Consider the following 21,728-nt stretch of genomic DNA (forward strand, 5'->3'; position numbering starts at 1 on the left):
AGTAATAAAATACACTATAAAATATGTAAAAGAAAGATACAGAGTAAAACAAGACAAAATGTACAATACAATAAAAAAAATAACATCACAGAAAATAAATTGTACCTTCATAATGACATACTGAAGAAGTCAGCCAGGCTACCCCAATAAGCTCTTACTTAACAGTCCTGGACAATATGTCAAAGTTTGGTTTGGAGTCCATCACAGTCACAGCTGGGCTGGGTAGCTTTCCTGACTCGTGCAAATTGTTTGCACATATCCCGTATCCCATTTGGAGTCTGTTTAAGGTTTTCCTTATTTGTCGTATAAGTTCAAAAACCTTAAGTTTTCTCAGGGGAGGCACTATCACTCCAGCTCTTGTGCCATTTAGTATCCTAGCTGGGGTTAGTAGCTACCAGTAGGTGGGCTGTTCTCAGAGGGGAGTGAAATCAAGTTGTTCCCAAAATTGGAGCATTTTTGTGGATAGAAAGTAGAGTATTACTCATTACTTTTGTATATTCCTTCAATAAAGGTTCCTGTGCCCACAGGGAAGGTGGGGCTATATGGCTTAGTGATGGAAGCCAATACAATGGAGCAGTCTTAATATATCCTGTTACAATCCTCATAGCAGCATCGAACTAGGTTTCCAATTTCATTACATTCTCACTGTCTAAACACACTGGTGTGCAGCAAATCACAGTAAGGCAAGTACAGAGGTTTGTAGTGTATCCACTGATGCTTCCCAGTTAGTGTTGAATAAGCTTTGAATGCAAATATTGTGTGACCTTATTTAATGGGATACATTTTAAGATGTCTTTCGAAGGATAGGGTCCTATCTAGAGTAATTCCCTAGTACTTTGGATGTTGCTGATTAGGGAGTTCAATGCTATTTCTATGAACTTTAGCTCATGTCCTGCCATTTTATTGTTAAAATGAAAACAGTTGACTCTTGTCTCGGTGGGGTTGGGTATTAACCTCCATTTAGTGAAATATCAATCCATTTTATTTAGATAAGCAGCAATAATGTTTTCAGCATCTCTGATCTGCTTATTTTGAATAGCTAGAACAACATGATCAGCATAGCTGAACTTCCTTGACTTGGCTTCTGTTATATCCGCCTGGTAGTCATTTCCTCTGCATACCAGGCAGGCCTCGCAGGCAGCTGCCCCGCCAGGACACGCTAAATGGCTCTCATCAAAACAGAAGTGTTTTCCTTGAATGGCCTGGGCTGTTTGCCACAGAGTTATACATTGCCTCCACAGGATCTGGAGGTGCCAACCTTGCTGACAGTCAGTGTGTCTGTCACAGCAGTTGGTACGGCACTATTTTGCTATGCCAGATCATTTGCTCTTGCAGTGCCACGCGGATATCCATCCACTCCAACTATTTAGGCCACTGCCAGACAGTTTGAAGTCAGTTACGCAGCACTTCTAGTTAGCAGTACCAACAGTTCTGTCGCACTGCACTACATGGTGCAGTGGTTAGCACACTGGACTCAGGAAGACGACATTTCAAACCTGTGTCCGGCCATCCTGATTTACGTTTTCCATGATTTCCCTAAAATGCTTTAGGCAAATGCCGGTAAGGTTCCTTTGAAAGGGCATGACCATCCTTTCATAATTCAAGTTTGTTCTCTGTCTCTAATGATCTTGTTACTGACAGAACGTTGAACACTAATCCCCTCCTCCTTCAGTTCCATCCAGCAGCATCAGCAGTTCAGGTCCAGTGCTACCAATTGACAGTACCAGCAGTTTTCTTTCAGCATACCAATGCTTGCAGACCCGGTCCAGTTCATCCTGGTTTGCAACAGCAGCATCTCACCTGTCACATGCCGCCAATACCAGCCCCGTATTGTCCCAGCTCTTTATGTTGCTGCCTATCTCGACTATAGGGTTTGTAGTGAAGGCACATTACAGACAACAACACAGGAGAGATATTTCTGTTGAATGTAGTTATGTGGATATTCATCAAAGGACTTTATAATTGAGTTTTGTTTGGTAATAAAGTTAATGTTTTGAAGAGTCTTTTATCGCTTCTCAGTACAAGGACACTTCAGTTTCAAGCAGGTCAAACATGTGGAAGTTAAAAACACCCATACTAACACTATTGCTTGATGCAGACCATTATTGAGTTTTTATGAAAGTTACTGCTGTATTTTCTTGCTTCTGAAAACCTGCCTCAATGTGTGTGGTCAGGTTTAAAACCAGGTCTGTACAGTCTGAAACCTGCCTGCTCTGGTGGGATGACTTCTAAGGCTTGTGGACACATCCTGTTCAAAAGTAGCCTTTCCAGGAGTTTCCAGCAGTAGTTGAGAAGGGCTGTTGGGTAGTATCTTTCCAATTTATCTAATAGTTTGTTTGATTTCAGAACTTCTATTATTTTATTAATTGTAAAAGTTTTAGGCAGACAACCTGATGTTAGTATGCAAGAGTGAAATTTGGTCAGCCAATTCTTGTTTTCCTATCCACAGGAATTCAGGATGCATTCCATCATAACCAGACATCTTACCAACTTTAACATCAATGAGAGCCGCTTATAGTTCTTCTGTGGTGAAGCTTCTAGAGTACTAAGTGTCCTGTGTAGTTGCTCTTTGTGAATTTCTATACTCCCTTCTTACTTTTTGTGTGTATTATTTGTCTCGTAGTGCCCTAGAGTGTGTGATACAATGCTACTTGTAATTTGGTCTGGTGACTATGGATGAGGTACTTTGACTGGCAGTTTGTTTCTCCCCAACTTTTCCAGTAAGCTCCATGCTTACAGTAGACCCCATGCTTGCCTGCAAGATTTCTTAAAATCCATTTCAGAACTTGTCTTCATCCATCTGTTTCTTCATGCTATGTCCAGTCTGCATAGCAGTTCGTTGGCTTCATCTACACTGACATTCTTTATGTAAGTTTCAAAACATTCTTCACAGTGTTTGTTCTATTCTGAAATGTATTCTATGCAGTAGCCATGTGGTATATAGTATTTCGCTGTTGCAATCGCTGCACCTACGAATCTGTAAACACAACTAAACAATGATGCAGCTTGCAGCAAGATGTATTTTTGTTCAACAAATACAGTTTTCTCGAATTTGTTTCAAATGCCAATATTCTTTGGGAAATTTTAAAATCTATATCTACCAAATTCAGCTGATATACAGCAGAATCTTTATTAGTTGACATGCAGTGTGGCAGACACATCTGCACTGATGATTTCTGAAATATTCTCAATTGTAGTTTCTGAATTTTGGATTATTATGTTAGCATTTATGAGGGATAATGATAAAGGCCAACAGCACTTCAGTAACTTCATGTTGCTATCTCCTGTCTCTAAGAAGTGTGACACAAAAATTATATCAAAATTACTCTCAAAATCATATCATCTTTCTTTTGCCTAGCACTTATTCCATCTAGTATGGGATCTGCCTTGTCAGGATTTTCCATTTTTTGTGGCTGGATGCCCTTCCTGATGAAACAGCTGTCATGGTGACCCAAGGGAAGTAAGTTGTGTACCTCTGCAACTCAACTGTGTAAACTTTGTTCTGTGCATTATTGTATTTTAATTGTTTGCACATTGTATCCTCTGAGGAAGAATTTGAGAACCACCCCAGAATTTGCCTAAACAAATGTGGAAACTGCCAAAATACTACACTCAGGCTGGCCAGTGTACCAGCTGATAGGTATTAATCTGCCTATCTGGGTCTTGCTCACCTCCTTGTCTCTCAAGCTAGTGTGCTGTGTGCTGCACAATACAAGCAATTACTTGATGAAAAATTCTCCTGTTGGAACACAAAAAATCAATATGCTCCTCTTTAACAGACTCTGGCAGAAAAGTGGGGAATCAGCTCCTTGAATTCTCATTCCTCCTTCCTCACCAGAAATTTTGGGGTGTGGACATACTCATGCTCTTTCTGAATCATTTTACCCAGTCCCTCTTTGTAGTTAAGCCTTCATACTGAGTATCTCCCCCTCACTGCCACTGCCTTTATATGTTTCTCTCCCACTGCCACTGTCTTCACCCCTTTCTCTTGCCAGTTCTCCGACAGTTGCACTGACTCTGTCCCACTGCCATTGTCTTTGCCCCATTCTTTTTTTCTCCCATTGCCAATGTTGCTTTTTTTCTCACTTACAGTCTGCTGTGTTTCTTCTCAACCACCACAGTCTCCTCTCCACATATGTCCTTGGGGATGATTCGCTTGGGGTTTTGACCCCTCAACCGGGAAATTTTGGCACATGGGTATAAGTGACGAGGGAAAGTGGGCAATTTTTATTGTGTTGAAATTCATCAATCTGTGAGGTTCTACGCCCCCAAGCCTATGTATAGTCTACTCATCTCTCGTTCCCATTTCCACTGCCTCCTCTCTCTTTTGCTCTCAGTGTTACAATCTCCATCCACCTCTCTTTCTCTTTTACTGCCTCTGTCTCTCACTGACCATCACTACCTCCTCTCTCTTTGGCTGTCACGGCTATTGTCTTCACCAGTCTTTCTTTCTCTGCAATTTTCTCTCTCCCACCACCACTGTCTTCTCTCTCTCCTTCTCTCTCACTGGTACGATCTCTTCTTTCTTTCACTGTCACCGTGCTGTCTCTCTATTACTCTCAGCACAAAAAAGTATGAATATGTTTGATTGCCAAAATTTCTGGTGTGGAAGGTAGAATGAGGATTGAGGCAGTTGGTTTCCCACTTTATTGTCAGAGTCTTTTAAGAAGAAGTGTATTCACCTTTTTTGTGCTCTGACAGTAGTATTTCTCTGTTGTTTCCCCTCTTTTTCCTGTTACACCAGGGTGTGCTGCTTATATGAAACAAATCCTGTAGGACAGTACAGTTTTGGGAGTTTATTCATACACTTTGACAGATTTACATACTTTGATACATGTAAGCACCAAATAAGTAAGCAAAGCATAAGGTTAACACAAAATCAGCTACCATCCAATGTCAGTTCACTTCACACTACTTTAGACAAAAATGCACAACAATTTTAGGCTACATTTACTGTATACAAAAAAATGCAGTTGATTTGCAAGTACAAAGAATTTCACATGATAAAATAATTTGTTGTAAGGTGCTTATGCTGCCAGGAGGCACCATCAAGTCATTTCCAGGTCAACACAGCCTGTATAGACATGGAGTACCCATTATACAGAGACAACAAGTCAAAAGCTTTAGTGGTGAAAAAATGGCAACTAAAAACACAGTTTGGTGATCCCAGAACCCTTGCCACATATAAAACTACATCTACACATCAGAATGGATATTATGTGCACAAATACAGTCACTTCGAACCTGTCGGTCTTGAAATGGATAATGATATTGGAAAAAGTTTCAAGGTTCCCTGAGACCATCATCTTAAGAACATATGGTATAAATTTTGACAATCTGTCATGAATAGAAATTACGGAAGTGGACATCCTCAGAATCGGTACTCTGGTACCCAGAAATCATGAATTTTCAGGTGTATCTTGAGAAAACGGGAAAAAGGCTTTTCTCGATAAATGTCATAAGTATGTACAGTTAAAATTTGAGCCATTTTCTATGGTTAGTAATTTAGATAATCACAGCTCATGGTGCAAGAATGACAAAAAACCATTTTTGCGATTTTCTACATAAATATGGTAACTTTGAACCTCTGGATCTTGATAATGGATAATGATACTGAAAAAAGTTTTGAAGTTCCATGAGAACATCATCTTAAGAATATTTGGTAAAAATTTAGACAATTTATCATGAACAGAAATTATAGAAGTGGCTGTCCCCATAACTAATACCCAAAAGTCATAGTTCTCTGGCCTTTCCTCAGGAACCAACTACGAGCAAATGATGCTTTTACAAGCCATCTAAGGTTCAAGCTGGACCACACCTAGTGCAAGAGAACCAACCAAATTGCTTATTTGTTTCGGCTTGAGGAAGTGTGTTATGTTTCAATTTTGACCCTAAGCTGGAGGATAGCTACAGTATGCCTGTTCTTCTGATAGGTTTATACAAAGGTTTGCTAGACCCAGGGCTATCCAAAACACTTGACCCTTTACCTCTATGAACAAAGGACCCCAAGATATGACCATCTGAAAAATCATATTTTTGCTAGTGCTGAGTGGCTGTTTTGGAACATACTGGTACCATGCACTATCGTGCATGGACCAATATCTGGCTAATCTGCTGAAGTTGCATCACTAAAGGATCTAACACTTCTATCTGCACAAGTCAGTGTTTCATTAGTCAGTAATTTTAAGTGTTGAGCAATTCTCACAGTGTGTTTCTCACAACTTTCTGAGAATTTCTAGTGTAAGGATTGCAAAAACAGAACAAATATTGCACAAAAAAATCATTTCCATTCTTCACATAGTACTGCCAGTTTTACATTTATCTTTTTTTAAACGCATGGTGCTATTACAATTATTTTTTCTACATGGTGCTGAAATATTTGTTAATTTACAATTGACAATAGAAAGAAAAGCTTGATTTGAATTAAATATACTCACTTTCGAGTGACATGTAAGTGGTGCTGAAACATTTTTTAATTTATGCTTCATAATAAAAAGAAAAATCAGATTGGAAATAAGTATAGTCATTTTTGAGTAAATGCAAATATCGTGAAGGCCATGAATGAATGGATGAGTGGATGAACTGTAGAATTTATCCAGCTGACAACACCAAATCCAAAACTTATATAGTCCAATCAACAAAGTGATGTTCCTATCATATAACTGTCTCTCCAGGGTACACTGTTTTATTGTAGCACTGACCATATCAGCGGTGAGGTTGGCATGTCCAAGTGGTGCTGGGGACTATGCTGGTGGTAGCATAGTTACTGGCAGGGGCTCTCAAACCAGGCAGGTCTCAGGTATCCAATCCAAGGTGTGGTGTGTTCCATGCTAAGGGGTACATGGCACATGGGAAGATGTCTCATGAATCCTGCCCCAAAGACACAGTAATAAGCCTTACTCCAGTGTGGGAATTCACTGGTGTCAGCCTAATATAGCCTGCATTGTCTTGGAATGAAAATGGAGAACACAGAAAATAGTTTAAAAACAGAGAAATTTGAGAATACTACAATACCAAACATCGGGTTTGGAACCGATGGAAACCATTTCTGCAACTGATTGGATGACAGACCAATCCAAGAAGGGGAAAATGCTAGTGACAAGCTCGTCTGGATCAAGATCAAATCCTTATCTAGGGCTCAGAGAAGGAAACATCTTGGAGAACAAAAAGAAAAGGAAGGCACCTAATGGTTTCCCAAATGCAAATGGGGTAATTAAACGGTCTTAGAACAAGAGAATGAGGGAGGAGTCTGTTACTCCCATTTCCCAGGATAACTGGATCCAGAAAAAGCTGAGGCAGGAAAGAGACAAACATATCTATACACTGCAGTATTGGCATTTAGAATGTTGGTTACCCAGCAACGATATCCACCGGTCAAAATCACCTTGCAGCAGAAGCAGCTAGTTCAGATAGCTCTGTTTGAAAAGATAAAAGCCTAGGCCCCAAATTCATGAGGGTATATTTGGATAAAGGTGCTGTAATCTTCGTCTTTTAGGAGAATTGAACAGAAGGCTGGCTTAAGGGGGTAGTGCACAGGATATCTCCATGGGCAGAAGTGAAGTTGCGGGTCAAGATAGCAGTGGAATTCTACAAGACCACAAAGATATCAATTAGAGTACCAAAATTTAACGATGTTTCTCCAAAGACTCTGTTCAAGAAAGTACATGTGCAAAAACCAAGAAATCTCAGCTAATACCTGGGGGGTAATCAAACAGAAGCTTGCATCTGACGACTAAACCTTCATGATGAAAGTGGCAAGGAATGCCTGAAGGGGATGCAAGAGCAGGACATAAAACTACGTGACAAAGGAAGCACAAGGGAATTTGTATCAGCCCCACCTTACCTCCTTAATGACAATAGTGGTCTGTTATGACGACAGTAGACTTCCTTCCCAGGAAGCAAAGAGACTGGTAGACAGCTGCTTGCAGCTGAATGAACAACTATTGATCGGATGTGATTCCAATGTTCACAAGCTGGTGTGAGAAAGCAACAGCAAAGGTGAGTTCCTACTTGAATACCAATTTATAGATCTGTAATAGGGGTAGGGAACCTACCTTCAGGATATCAAAAGGGAAGAAATAAGTGGCATAACTTCTGGGCCAATCTAAATGGCATTTGTCTGCTTCCATAGATAAGTGGCCAGAGTAGATGGCACCATGGGACTTGGCAGAAAATGAGGGAAGTAGAGAAGGGGAAAATGATTAGTGGGTGTGTTGGTGGAATATAAGGCTGCGTTGTGCTTGAGTGGGAGCAGGAGGATGGTACAGGTAAGTGGAGGATAGGGACTAGTGAAAGTTGAGGTCAGAGCGGTTACAGGAATGTAGGATATATTGCAGGGACAGTTCTTACTAGCACAATTCAAAAATACTGGTGTGTTAGGAAGGATCCATATGATGCAGGATATGAAGCAGTCACTGAAGTGAAGCACACTGTGTTGAGCAGCATCTTGAAGAAGTGGTTGGTCCAACTGTCTCTTGGGCACAGTTTGTCTGTGGCCATCAAAGTGGAGGGACAGTTTGTTAGTTGTCATGGCCACGTAGAAAGCAGCACAGTGATCACAGCTTAGTTTGTAGACCACGTGACTGCTTTCACAGGTAGCTCTGCCTTTGATGGGATAGGAGATGCCTGTGACCAGACTGGACTACATGGTGGTGGCAGTGATGGTGGTGGTGGGATGATGTATGGGACAGGTCTTGCATCTAGGTCTAAAAACTGATCCTGCCCTTATAGTTCTATCTGCCAAAAAAGGATCCACCAGCATGGTTTTGCACCACAGGGATTACCTGGTCAAAGGACTCCACCAACTGTCAGGTTTGTTCAACTACAAACCCTGCCATGTGATCCCATTCTAGAAATCCAATAGCATTTTGAGTTCCTCCTCAAATCTTTATGTCTATCCCATGATCTCTCCCCTGAGTCTCAGTCCATAAAGCCAACCACCCAGGACACCCCTTTGTGGCTGATTACTGTGCTCCCACTGAAAAAATCTCTGCTCTTATAAACCAACACCTTTAATCTATTACCCAGCCTACTCACCTATATCAAAGACACCAGCCATTTCCTTCTCTGACTCTCCACAGCTCCTGCCCCTTTATCACATGGTTCCCTGCTCATCACTGTTAATGCCACCTCCCTCTACACTAATAGCCCCAATGCCCATGGCCTTGCCACTACTGAACTCTACCTTTCACAATGCCTGACGTACGGATAATCTACAAGCTCCTTCCTGGTCATCACGACACATTATATCTTCATCCACAATTACTTTCTCTCTGGTACTCCAACTGTTAAGCAAATCTGTGGTACACCCACATGGCACCATTCTATGCCAACCTCCTCACAGGCCACTAGAGGGGTTCTTACTAACCACCTAGAATCCCAAACCACCTGGTTCAGATTCACTGATGACATCTTCATGATCTGAACCAATGGTAAGGACATCTTATCCACATTTCTCGAGAACTCAACATTTTCTGACCCATTCTCTTCGCCTAGTCCTTCTCAGCACACCAAGCCACCTTCCTTGACGTATACCTTCACCTCAAGGCTGGCTACATCATTACCCCCATCCCTATCAAACCTACCAACCACAAGCAATACCATTACTTTGACAGTTACTACCCAATCTATACCAAGATGTCTCTTCCATGCAGCCTAGCCACCCACTGTCATCACTCCTGATGAGCAGAGTCTCACTCAAGCCTTTGCAGACCAAAATTACCCTCCAAACCTTGTTCAGAAATAGATCTTGCACGCTTTGTCTCTCCAGTCACCTAATACTCCCACATACCCTGGCCATAAAGGAGCAGCTCCCTCATGACTCAGTACCACCTAGTACTGGAGCAACTGAATCACATTCTCTGTCACAGTTTCGATTATCTCACACTGTGCCCTGAAATGAGAAATATTTTACCCAGTATCCTTCACATCCATTCCACAGTGGTGCTCTGCTGCCCAACGAATACGCTGAAGAGCCAGCACAGATATCTGTGGCACGTTGAACTGTTCTCTTCAGTTGTCATTGGTCCTATTCTTGCAGGATATTTTTCCGGCCACAGCAATGTCAGAGATTTGATGGTTTACCGGATTCCTGATAGTCATGGTACACTCATGGAACGATTGTATGGGAAAATCTCCACTTCATCGCTGCCTTGGAGATGCTGTGTCCCATCGCTCGTGCACTGGTTATAACTTCACGTTCAAACTCACTCAAATCTTGATAACCTGTCATTGTAGCAGCAGTAACAGATCTAACATCTGCACCAGACACTTGTTGTCTTGTATAGGTGTTGCTGACCACAGTGCCATATTCTGCCTGTTTACATATCTCTGTATGTGAGTATGCATGCCTATACCAGTTTCTTTGGCACTTCAATGTATATGCAATTTCCTTGTCCATCCCTAGTCAACCCCTGCTCCCAATTCCTTGCCTCATTGCTCAAATGCCTGAAAACACAAGACTTGTCTCATACATCCTACCAACACCAACACCAACACCTACCCTAGTCTGGTCATAGGCGTCTCCTTTACCATTAAAGGCAGTGTTACATTTGAAAGTAGTCATGTGGTCTACAAACTAAACTGCAACCACTGTACTGCTTTCTACATCAGTATGACAACTGACAAGCTAACTGTCTGTGTGAATGGCAACTGACATACTGTGGCCAAGAGCTAGCTGGACCACCCAGTTGCTGAACATGCTATCCAGTACTATGTGCTTAACTTTAATGACTGCTTCACAGTCTGCATCATCTGGATACTTACTCATAACAGCAGCTTTTCTGAACTGTGCACGTGGGAACTCTCCTTGTAATATATCCTACATTCCTGGAGTGGAAGGAATGGAGATGGTCTCTCAGGAAGGCATCAAGCGAATTTTTATCTGCTTCTTTAAATACATACCTTTTTGCATTTATTTTTGGTTGATTTTGATGTTATGGTGTTCCATCTCACTACAGTGACCTTGTGGTCACTAATCCCTACATCCATCATGATGCTCCCTGTAGGCTCAGGATTATTTGTTGCTAACAGGTCAAGAACATTTTCGCAACGATTTGAACTTTGAGCTATTAATATCAATGGGGGCTACTCTGGGAATAAGGTAGAGCTGGCAGAGGCTGCAAGTAAGATGGGGCTGGACGTTTTAGCTGTTAGTGACATTCGGGTAAGGGGTGAGAAAGAAGAGGAAGTGGGAGAATACAAGATCTACCTGTCAGGAGTCAAAGCAGGAATAGCACAATGGGGTGTAGGGCTTTACATCAGGAAAGAAATGGAACCCAGCGTAGTTGCAATAAGGTATGTAAACAAACGACTGATGTGGATAGATTTGACAGTGTCTAGCAAGAAAATTAGGATTGTGTCAGTATATTCGCATTGTGAAGGGACAGATCAAGATAAGATGGATAGTTTTTATGAGGCACTCAGTGATGTAGTTGTTAGAGTAAAGGACAAGGACAGTGTTCTGCTCATGGGTGATTTTAATGCCAGGATTGGAAATCGAACAGAAGGGTATGAAAAGGTTATGGGTAAATTTGGAGAGGATATGGAGGCCAACAGGAACAGGGAAACAACTCTTGGATTTCTGTGCCAGTATGGGCTTAGTAATCACAAACACCTTTTTTAAACATAAGAACATTCACCGGTATACTTGGGAAGGCAGGGGAACCAGATCTGTCATTGACTATATAATAACAGATCAGGAATTCAGGAAGGCTGTGAGGGACACACGTGTATTCAGGGGATTCTTTGATGACACTGATCATTATTTAATCTGCAGAGAAATTGGGATTGTGAGGCCGAAAGTGCAGAAGGTCAGGTCCATATGTAGGAGGATAAGAGTGGAGAAACTTCAGGATAAGGAAATCAGGCACAAGTACATAACAGCGATCTCAGAAAGGTACCAGTTAGTTGAATGTAGTCAATTACAGTCATTGGAAAAGGAATGGACAAGGTACAGGGACACAGTACTAGAAGTGGCTAAAGAATGTCTTGGAACAGTAGTGTGTAAAAGTAGGATGAAGCAAACAGCGTGGTGGAATGATACAGTCAAGGCAGCCTGTAAAAGGAAAAAGAAGGCATATCAAAAATGGCTACATACCAGAACCCAGGTAGACAGAGGAAGTTATGTTGAAGAAAGAAACAAAGCCAAACAGATAATTGCAGCATCCAAGAAGAAATCGTGGGAAGACTTTGGAAACAGGTTGGAGACTATGGGTCAAGCTGCTGGAAAACCATTCTGGAGTGTAATTAGCAGTCTTCGAAAGGGAGGTAAGAAGGAAATGACAAGTATTTTGGACAGGTCAGGAAAACTGCTGGTGAATCCTGTGGATGCCTTGGGCAGATGGAGGGAATATTTTGAAGAGTTGCTCAATGTAGGTGAAAATGCGATCAATAATGTTTCAGATTTCGAGGTAGAATGGGATAGGAATGATGATGGAAATAGGATCACATTTGAGGAAGTGGAAAAAATGGTCAATAGATTGCAGTGCAATAAAGCGGCTGGGGTGGATGAAATTAAGTCGGAACTCATCAAATACAGTGGAATGTCAGGTCTTAAATGGATACACAGGATAATTGAAATGGCCTGGGAGTCGGGACAGGTTCCATCAGACTGGACAAAAGCAGTAATCACACCAATCTTTAAACATGGAAACAGAAAAGATTGTAACAACTACAGAGGTATCTCTTTAATCAGCGTTGTGGGTAAAATCTTCTCAGGTATTGTTGAAAGGAAAGTGCGAGTATTAGTTGAGGTCCAATTGGATGAAAATCAGTGTGGGTTTAGGCTTCTTAGAGGTTGTCAGGACCAGATCTTTAGCTTACGGCAAATAATGGAGAAGTGTTATGAGTGGAACAGGGAATTGTATCTATGCTTTATAGATCTAGAAAAGGCATATGACCGGGTTCCTAGGAGGAAGTTATTGTCTGTTCTACAAGATTATGGAATAGGAGGCAAACTTTTGCAAGCAATTAAAGGTCTTTACATGGATAGTCAGGCAGCAGTTAGAGTTGACGGTAAATTGAGTTCATGGTTCAGAGTAGTTTCAGGGGTAAGACAAGGCTGCAACCTGTCTCCACTGTTGTTCATATTATTTATGGATCATATGTTGAAAACAATAGACTGGCTGGGTGAGATTAAGATATGTGAACACAAAATAAGCAGTCTTGCATATGCGGATGACTTGGTTGTGATGGCAGATTCGATTGAAAGCTTGCAAAGTAATATTTGAGAGCTAGATCAGAAATGTAAGGACTATGGTATGAAGATTAGCATCTCCAAAACAAAAGTAATGTCAGTGGGAAAGAAATATAAACGGATTGAGTGCCAAATAGGAGGAACAAAGTTAGAACAGGTGGACGGTTTCAAGTACTTAGGATGCATATTCTCACAGGATGGCAACATAGTGAAAGAACTGGAAGCGAGGTGTAGCAAAGCTAATGCAGTGAGCGCTCAGCTACGATCTACTCTCTTCTGCAAGAAGGAAGTCAGTACCAAGACTAAGTTATCTGTGCACCGTTCAATCTTTCGACCAACTTTGTTGTATGGGAGCGAAAGCTGGGTGGATTCAGGTTACCTTATCAACAAGGTTGAGGTTACAGATATGAAAGTAGCTAGGATGATTGCAGGTACTAATAGATGGGAACAATGGCAGGAGGGTGTCCACAATGAGGAAATCAAAGAAAAACTGGGAATGAACTCCATAGATGTAGCAGTCAGGGCGAACAGGCTTAGATGGTGGGGTCATGTTACACGCATGGGAGAAGCAAGGTTACCCAAGAGACTCATGGATTCAGCAGTAGAGGGTAGGAGGAGTCGGGGCAGACTGAGGAGAAGGTACCTGGATTCGGTTAAGAATGATTTTGAAGTAATAGGTTTAACATCAGAAGAGGCACCAATGTTAGCACTGAATAGGGGATCATGGAGGAACTGTATAAGGGGGGCTATGCTCCAGACTGAACGCTGAAAGGCATAATCAGTCTTAAATGATGATGATGATGATGATGATGATGATGATGATGATTTGAACTTTGAGTGGGCTCCTGAACTACCTGCTCAAAATAATGTTTGGAGAAACCACTTAGCAGTTTTGGATGCTGTTTCATGCCTATCACCAAATTTAAACATGCATTTTTGGCAACATGTTGAGGGTAGATTGATGACAGCACCAACTATAACTGTATGGGTGAGGTACCTCTTTGAAATGAGACTCAAGTTTGAGAATGGCAAGAAAACTGGAAACTTTTATTATATCCAGAATCCCACACTAAAGTAATGATTGTGGTAAATATAGGACTGGTCGGGGAAATGCTGGCTGATTATACCATAGTTTCCAGTTTCTTCAATAAACCTTTCAATATAACATCTTGAAATAGGAAGCAATGGATAATGAACCATGATTTCATTCAAAAGACAATCCAGTTTACCAAGCCAAAAACGCGCTGGGGTTGGGGACTGTGGTATATGGGGTACAGCCTAGACTGGAGAGTGCAATCTCTCTAGAGAAGATGGCTACAGTATTTCATGTGGAGATATTTGCTATCAGAATGTGCAAAGGAGAAGCTACGTAGGTGCTACAAGGGTCATGGTATACTTGGTGTTCCACCTTAGTCATCAGGTGGATTTTCTCTGGTGTTTCGACACTTATTTGCTGTTTTGTTTTTACGAAGTGCAGCTGGAGTCAGCCCAAACAAATACAGCTCATCACATCATTCATGAAATGCCCTGTGATGACAGAAAGCATTGGTTTATTCCTCCTTAGAAACTTTTTAAAGCGAAATTGTGTGTGTCCATTCAACGTAGCTGTCCCACATTAGTTTAATGCAATATTTGTCAGGCTTGAGGAAAGTAACAGGGAGAACTTGCTAGGGCTCCCTGGTCACTCAGAAATGGGTGATAATGAACAAGCTGAGAGGTTGGCCAGAACAAGAACGGTGACTCAATTTGTTGGACTTGAACCTGTCTTAACCAACAGTAATGGGATTGTATAATAGCTGGCTAATGAGACAGCACACATGATATTGTATGAAGATCCAAAAACAAAAACATAGCAAGCTAATGATGCCAAAGCCATGTTTTAAGAGAAATTGTGCAATAGTGGGCTTGAACAGGAGGCAGATTAAACGCATAGTAGGACTAATGACTGGCACTGGGAACTTCAGAAAACACTTGCATATGATGGGCATGTGGAGACTGTGTGTATGGGGAATAAAACTGCACCACACTTAATCTTCCAACATAAAGTACTGGAGGTGAAAAAACACCTAATATTTGGGTCATTAATTCTTGAAGAAATTGTGCCTAATAAAGATCTAGTAATGATTCTTCTACTGCTCTTAAAGGGAGAGAAACTACACAGTAAACTTAGTTTTGGTGCAGGCAATAGTGAGCTAAAATTTCTGTTGTTTTATCTCTCTTAGTAGATCAAATCAAGTCATGCACTGACCAGTCCCATTAATGTCGTCGTAACTGCTGTCTGCTTCACGTCTGCTGTGCAGCGAGCTACCTTAATTTAAGTATTAACTGTATTTTTCTTACTTGTCACTTCTTCTTCCGTGTGTATTTGCTTTTAGGAAGCTTTATTTTTCGAGTGCTCTTAATAGTGTTCCATAGATTTCGTGTTTGTTTTGAATACAGTAAGAGAGTCCCTGTAGTCAACCATAGTGCCAGTAGTGCTAGAGTTTGTTTTCAATACAGTCCAGAGACAGGTAGTGCTATTTTCATTGTTTTCTACAAGAAGTGGCTAGCAACCACAGTTTAGTGAATAAGCAGCCGCCTTTAGTGAATTAGCAGTCTAGTTAAAGGTTGATTAACTCTCTTCAGTAAATTGTTTCCTTAGGATGGATAGAATGTGTGACTGCTGTGTACGGACGCAGGAGGAGCTGGCCACTGTTCGCGAACAGCTGAGCGTGTTGATGGCCGCGGTCAGCCGTCTTCAGGCTGCTGCCTCGGAGTGTAGCGGCAGTGAGGAGTCTGGTGCGTCGCAAGGTACACCCCAGGTGTTACATGCTTCACCCACTGTCCCTGCTGTCGAGACATCTTCGCGGGTACCGGGCGCGGTTGGGCCACCCTCTCCCCAAGGGGAGTGGCGGGTTCAGCGGCGTTCGCGGCGCACGAGGCGGAAGGTCAATGTGTAGGCTGGCCGTGTGGCATCGCCCGCTCTGCCTGTGAGGGGACATGTGGCTGCTCCTTCAGCAAGGTCCGAGCAGGCACACGGGGGGAGGGGTTTATTAGTTATTGGGAGCTCCAACGTTAGGCGGGTGATGGAGCCCCTTAGGGAAATAGCGAGAAGGTCGGGGAAGAAGGCCAGTGTTCACTCTGTCTGCTTGCCGGGGGGTCTCATCCGAGATGTGGAGGAGGCCCTACCGGTGGCGATAGAGAGCACTGGGTGCACCCGACTGCAAATTGTTGCTCATGTCGGCACCAATGACTCCTGCCGTCTGGGTTCAGAGGTCATCCTCAGTTCGTACAGGCGGTTGGCGGAATTGGTGAAGGCGGAAAGCCTCGCTCGCGGGGTGGAATCAGAGCTAACTATTTGTAGTATCGTTCCCAGAACCGATCACGGTCCTCTGGTTTGGAGCCGAGTGGAAGGCTTAAACCAGAGGCTCAGACCATTCTGCAGAGATCTGGGGTGCAAATTTCTCGACCTCCGCTATCGGGTGGAGAAATGTAGGGTCCCCCTGAATAGGTCAGGCGTGCACTACACGCCGGAAGCGGCTACAAGGGTAGCGGAGTACGTGTGGAGTGCACATGGGGGTTTTTTAGGTTAGAGAATCCCCTCCCTAGGCCCGACAAGACGCCTCCTGGGATGCGGCAAGATAGGAGTAGGCAAAATGCAACAGGGAATAACAATATTAATGTGCTAATAGTAAACTGCAGGAGCGTCTATAGAAAGGTCCCAGAACTGCTCTCATTAATAAACGATCACAAAGCCCATATAGTACTAGGGACAGAAAGTAGGCTGAAACCAGACGTAAACAGTAACGAAATCCTAAACTCAGATTGGAATGTATACCGCAGAGACAGGCTGAACAGTGAAGGGGGAGGCGTGTTTATAGCGGTAAGAAGTGCAATAGTATCGAAGGAAATTGACGGAGATCCGAAATGTGAAATGATTTGGGTGAAGGTCGCGGTTAAAGCAGGCTCAGACATGGTAATTGGATGTCTCTATAGGCCCCCTGGCTCAGCAGCTGTTGTGGCTGAGCACCTGAAGGATAATTTGGAAAATATTTCGAGTAGATTTCCCCACCATGTTATAGTTCTGGGTGGAGATTTTAATTTGCCGGATATAGACTGGGAGACTCAGACGTTCATAACGGGTGGCAGGGACAAAGAATCCAGTGAAATTTTTTTAAGTGCTTTATCTGAAAACTACCTTGAGCAGTTAAACAGAGAACCGACTCGTGGCGATAACATATTAGACCTTCTGGTGACAAACAGACCCGAACTATTTGAAAAAGTTAACGCAGAACAGGGAATCAGTGATCATAAAGCGGTTACGGCATCGATGATTTCAGCCGTAAATAGGAATATTAAAAAGGGTAGGAAGATTTTTCTGTTTAGAAAAAGTGACAAAAAGCAGATTTCAGAGTACCTGTTGGCTCAACACAAAAGTTTTGTCTCAAGTACTGATAGTGTTGAGGATCAGTGGACAAAGTTCAAAACCATCGTACAATATGCGTTAGATGAGTATGTGCCAAGCAAGATCGTAAGAGATGGAAAAGAGCCACCGTGGTTCAACAACCGAGTTAGAAAACTGCTGCGGAAGCAAAGGGAACTTCACAGCAAACATAAACATAGCCAAAGCCTTGCAGACAAACAAAAATTACGCGAAGCGAAATGTAGTGTGAAGAGAGCTATGCGAGAGGCGTTCAATGAATTCGAAAGTAAAGTTCTATGTACTGACTTGGCAGAAAATCCTAAGAAATTTTGGTCTTATGTCAAAGCGGTAGGTGGATCAAAACAAAATGTCCAGACACTCTGTGACCAAAATGGTACTGAAACAGAGGATGACAGACTAAAGGCCGAAATACTAAATGTCTTTTTCCAAAGTTGTTTCACAGAGGAAGATTGCACTGTAGTTCCTTCTCTAGATTGTCACACAGATGACAAAATGGTAGATATTGAAATAGACGACAGAGGGATAGAGAAACAATTAAAATCGCTCAAAAGAGGAAAGGCCTCTGGACCTGATGGGATACCAGTTCAATTTTACACAGAGTACGCGAAGGAACTTGCCCCCCTTCTTGCAGCGGTGTACCATAGGTCTCTAGAAGAGCGTAGCGTTCCAAAGGATTGGAAAAGGGCACAGGTCATCCCCGTTTTCAAGAAGGGACGTCGAACAGATGTGCAGAACTATAGACCTATATCTCTAACGTCGATCAGTTGTAGAATTTTGGAACACGTATTGTGTTCGAGTATAATGACTTTTCTGGAGACTAGAAATCTACTCTGTAGGAATCAGCATGGGTTTCGAAAAAGACGGTCATGTGAAACCCAGCTCGCGCTATTCGTCCACGAGACTCAGAGGGCCATAGACACGGGTTCACAGGTAGATGCCGTGTTTCTTGACTTCCGCAAGGCGTTCGATACAGTTCCCCACAGTCGTTTAATGAACAAAGTAAGAGCATATGGACTATCAGACCAATTGTGTGATTGGATTGAGGAGTTCCTAGATAACAGGACGCAGCATGTTATTCTCAATGGAGATAAGTCTTCCGAAGTAAGAGTGATTTCAGGTGTGCCGCAGGGGAGTGTCATCGGACCGTTGCTATTCACAATATACATAAATGACCTGGTGGATGACATCGGAAGTTCACTGAGGCTTTTTGCAGATGATGCTGTGGTGTATCGAGAGGTTGTAACAATGGAAAATTGTACTGAAATGCAGGAGGATCTGCAGCGAATTGACGCATGGTGCAGGGAATGGCAATTGAATCTCAATGTAGACAAGTGTAATGTGCTGCGAATACACAGAAAGATAGATCCTTTATCATTTAGCTACAAAATAGCAGGTCAGCAACTGGAAGCAGTTAATACCATAAATTATCTGGGAGTGCACATTAGGAGTGATTTAAAATGGAATGATCATATAATGTTGATTGTCGGTAAAGCAGCTGCCAGACTGAGATTCATTGGAAGAATCCTAAGGAAATGCAATCCGAAAACAAAGGAAGTAGGTTACAGTACGCTTGTTCGCCCACTGCTTGAATACTGCTCAGCAGTGTGGGATCCGTACCAGATAGGGTTGATACAAGACATAGAGAAGATCCAACGGAGAGCAGCGCGCTTTGTTACAGGATCATTTAGTAATCGCGAAAGCGTTACGGAGATGATAGATAAACTCCAGTGGAAGACTCTCCAGGAGAGACGCTCAGTAGCTCGGTACGGGCTTTTGTCAAAGTTTCGAGAACATACCTTCACCGAAGAATCAAGCAGTATATTGCTCCCTCCTACGTATATCTCGCGAAGAGACCATGAGGGTAAAATCAGAGAGATTAGAACCCACACAGAGGCATACCGACAATCCTTCTTTCCATGAACAATACAAGACTGGAATAGAAGGGAGAACCGATAGAGGTACTGAAGGTACCCTCCGCCACACACCGTCAGGTGGCTTGCGGAGTATGGATGTAGATGTAGATGTAGATGTAGAATGTGATCATCTGTCAAAAGCCTGAATGTAATACCCAAAGAATGATGAATACTTGTATTGATCCATTGTACGAGGGTAATCCCAAAAGTAAGGTCTCTTAATTTTTTATAAGTACAGAACTCTGTTTGTGTGTCAGTTGGTCACACTGTTATGAAGAGTGCTTCACACACTGTGTGTCAACATGCGCACGATGCGTTGAGGCGCTCAGTCTTGGCCTAATAGCCGTTGAGAATGGAGCACCTGTTGGATGTTACCACCAAGAGTGAATTGCGTGCAGTTATTCAGTTTTTGAATGCAAAGGGCACTGCGCCGATTGAAATCCATTTCCAATTGATGGATGCATATGGTGAGTCATGCACGGATGTCAAAAATGTTCATAAGTGGTGTAGAGAGATTGCAGCTGGTCAGACTGAAATTCATGACAAACAAAGGAGCGGGAGACCATCAATTTCTGAGGAGCCAGTGTTGCAGGTTGAGCAAAGCACGCATGAAGATCGGTGGATCACCCTGGTTAATCTCTGCATGTTGATTCCTGAGGTTTGCCGAAGCACCGCTCACAGAATTGTAACCGAAACATTGAATGACCGAAAGATGTGCACAAGATGGGTGCCACGCATGCTGACTGAGGGTCACACGCAGCAGCAAGTTGATGCTTCCCGCGCGTTTCTTCACCACCTTGCAGCCGAACAGAACAACTTTCTGGACTCAATCGTCATGGGTGACGAAACCTGGTCATACCACTTTACACCTGAGACCATGCAACAATCACGCGAGTGGCAGCATCCTTCTTTGCCAAAGCTGCGGAAATTCAAACAAACACAGTCCGCCGGTAAAGTACGACAACCGTTTTTTGGGATTGGAAAGGGGTGTTGTCGGTCGACTTTATGCCCACTGGGACCACAATTAACTGAGAGACTCTGAAAAAACTCAAATGGGCAATTCAGAACAGGAGAAGAGGAATGTCTCCATGACAACGCTCGCCCACACATCGCTCGGCAAACTGTTGCTCTCCTGCAACAGTTTCAGTGGAACACAATCGTCCACCTACCCTACAGTCTTGACTTGGCGCCCAGTGACTATCACCTGTTCCTTAAGTTACAAGAACATTTGGCCGGAAAGCGATTCAGCCCCGACGACAAGGTGAAAGGCGCAGTTTATAACTTTCTGAACAGCACGGCGGCGAGCTGGTATGGCACGGGCATACAAAAACTGCCACAGCCGTCTACAAAAATGAATCGACAGAAATGATGATTATGTCGAAAAATAGCTAAATGTTCAAGCTGTAAGCAAACCATTGTAGAAATAAACAGGTCTATGTACTTATAAAAAATAGGAGACCTTACTTTTGGGATTACCCTCATACCTCTCCTCTCAGAATGGCAAGATCACCCAGGGATGCCACAAAAACATTCCCCAGAGGAGAATGCTCCCTCTTCTGGTCAGGAACCTTCTGACGATTGTTGCGGGGTGTCCACTTTCGACATTTCATGCTGTACATGCCAAAGCCCATCTGTCTGATGGAGGATAAAATGTGATTATCTGAGAAGGCCACTTGTCACTGCACAGTGGATGTCCAGCTGCGGTACTGGCACGCAAATTCCAGCCTCTGTCACTGACAAACAGCAGTCAGAACAGGCACACAGGCTAGGCGCCTGTCTTGGAAGCCCATATGTAGCAACATTTGCCAAATGTATGTTAAGGAGATCCTGTCGGTAGCCCCTTGGTTCATCTGGGTGGTCAGCTGCTTAACAGCTGTACATCTCTTCATTCGCACACATATCTGCAGCCGTCGTTCACCCCCGTCATTTACTGCCCTTGATGCTCCGAGTTGACTCAGTGCTGGTTTTGGATAGCAACATTTTGCCTTGCACGATATACCTTTTGACCCAAAAGCCAATGACTATGCCATTTTGGACCTCATACAAATTTCTCTGTTTCTACATCACGGCAATGACTGCACTGTTTTCGCACCCCTCCTGTAACACTTTATACTCCACTGCTAGTGTTGCCACCTGCTGCCTGTGAGTGGTTATTGCAAGTTGATGTCAAACGTGGACAGTGGTCACATTAATGTGA

The 21,728-nt window shown here is 42.9% G+C and overlaps 1 protein-coding gene across 3 annotated transcripts in view; it reads right to left on the bottom strand.

Moving 5' to 3' along the window:
• The window catches only part of LOC126175426 (tetratricopeptide repeat protein 17), a 310,821-nt gene that overhangs the window by 41,100 nt on the left and 247,993 nt on the right, over positions 1-21,728 (bottom strand). The gene's annotated exons all lie outside the window — the stretch shown is intronic.

Source organism: Schistocerca cancellata, chromosome 3 (assembly GCF_023864275.1).
Source record: "Schistocerca cancellata isolate TAMUIC-IGC-003103 chromosome 3, iqSchCanc2.1, whole genome shotgun sequence".
Lineage (NCBI taxonomy): Eukaryota > Metazoa > Arthropoda > Insecta > Orthoptera > Acrididae > Schistocerca > Schistocerca cancellata.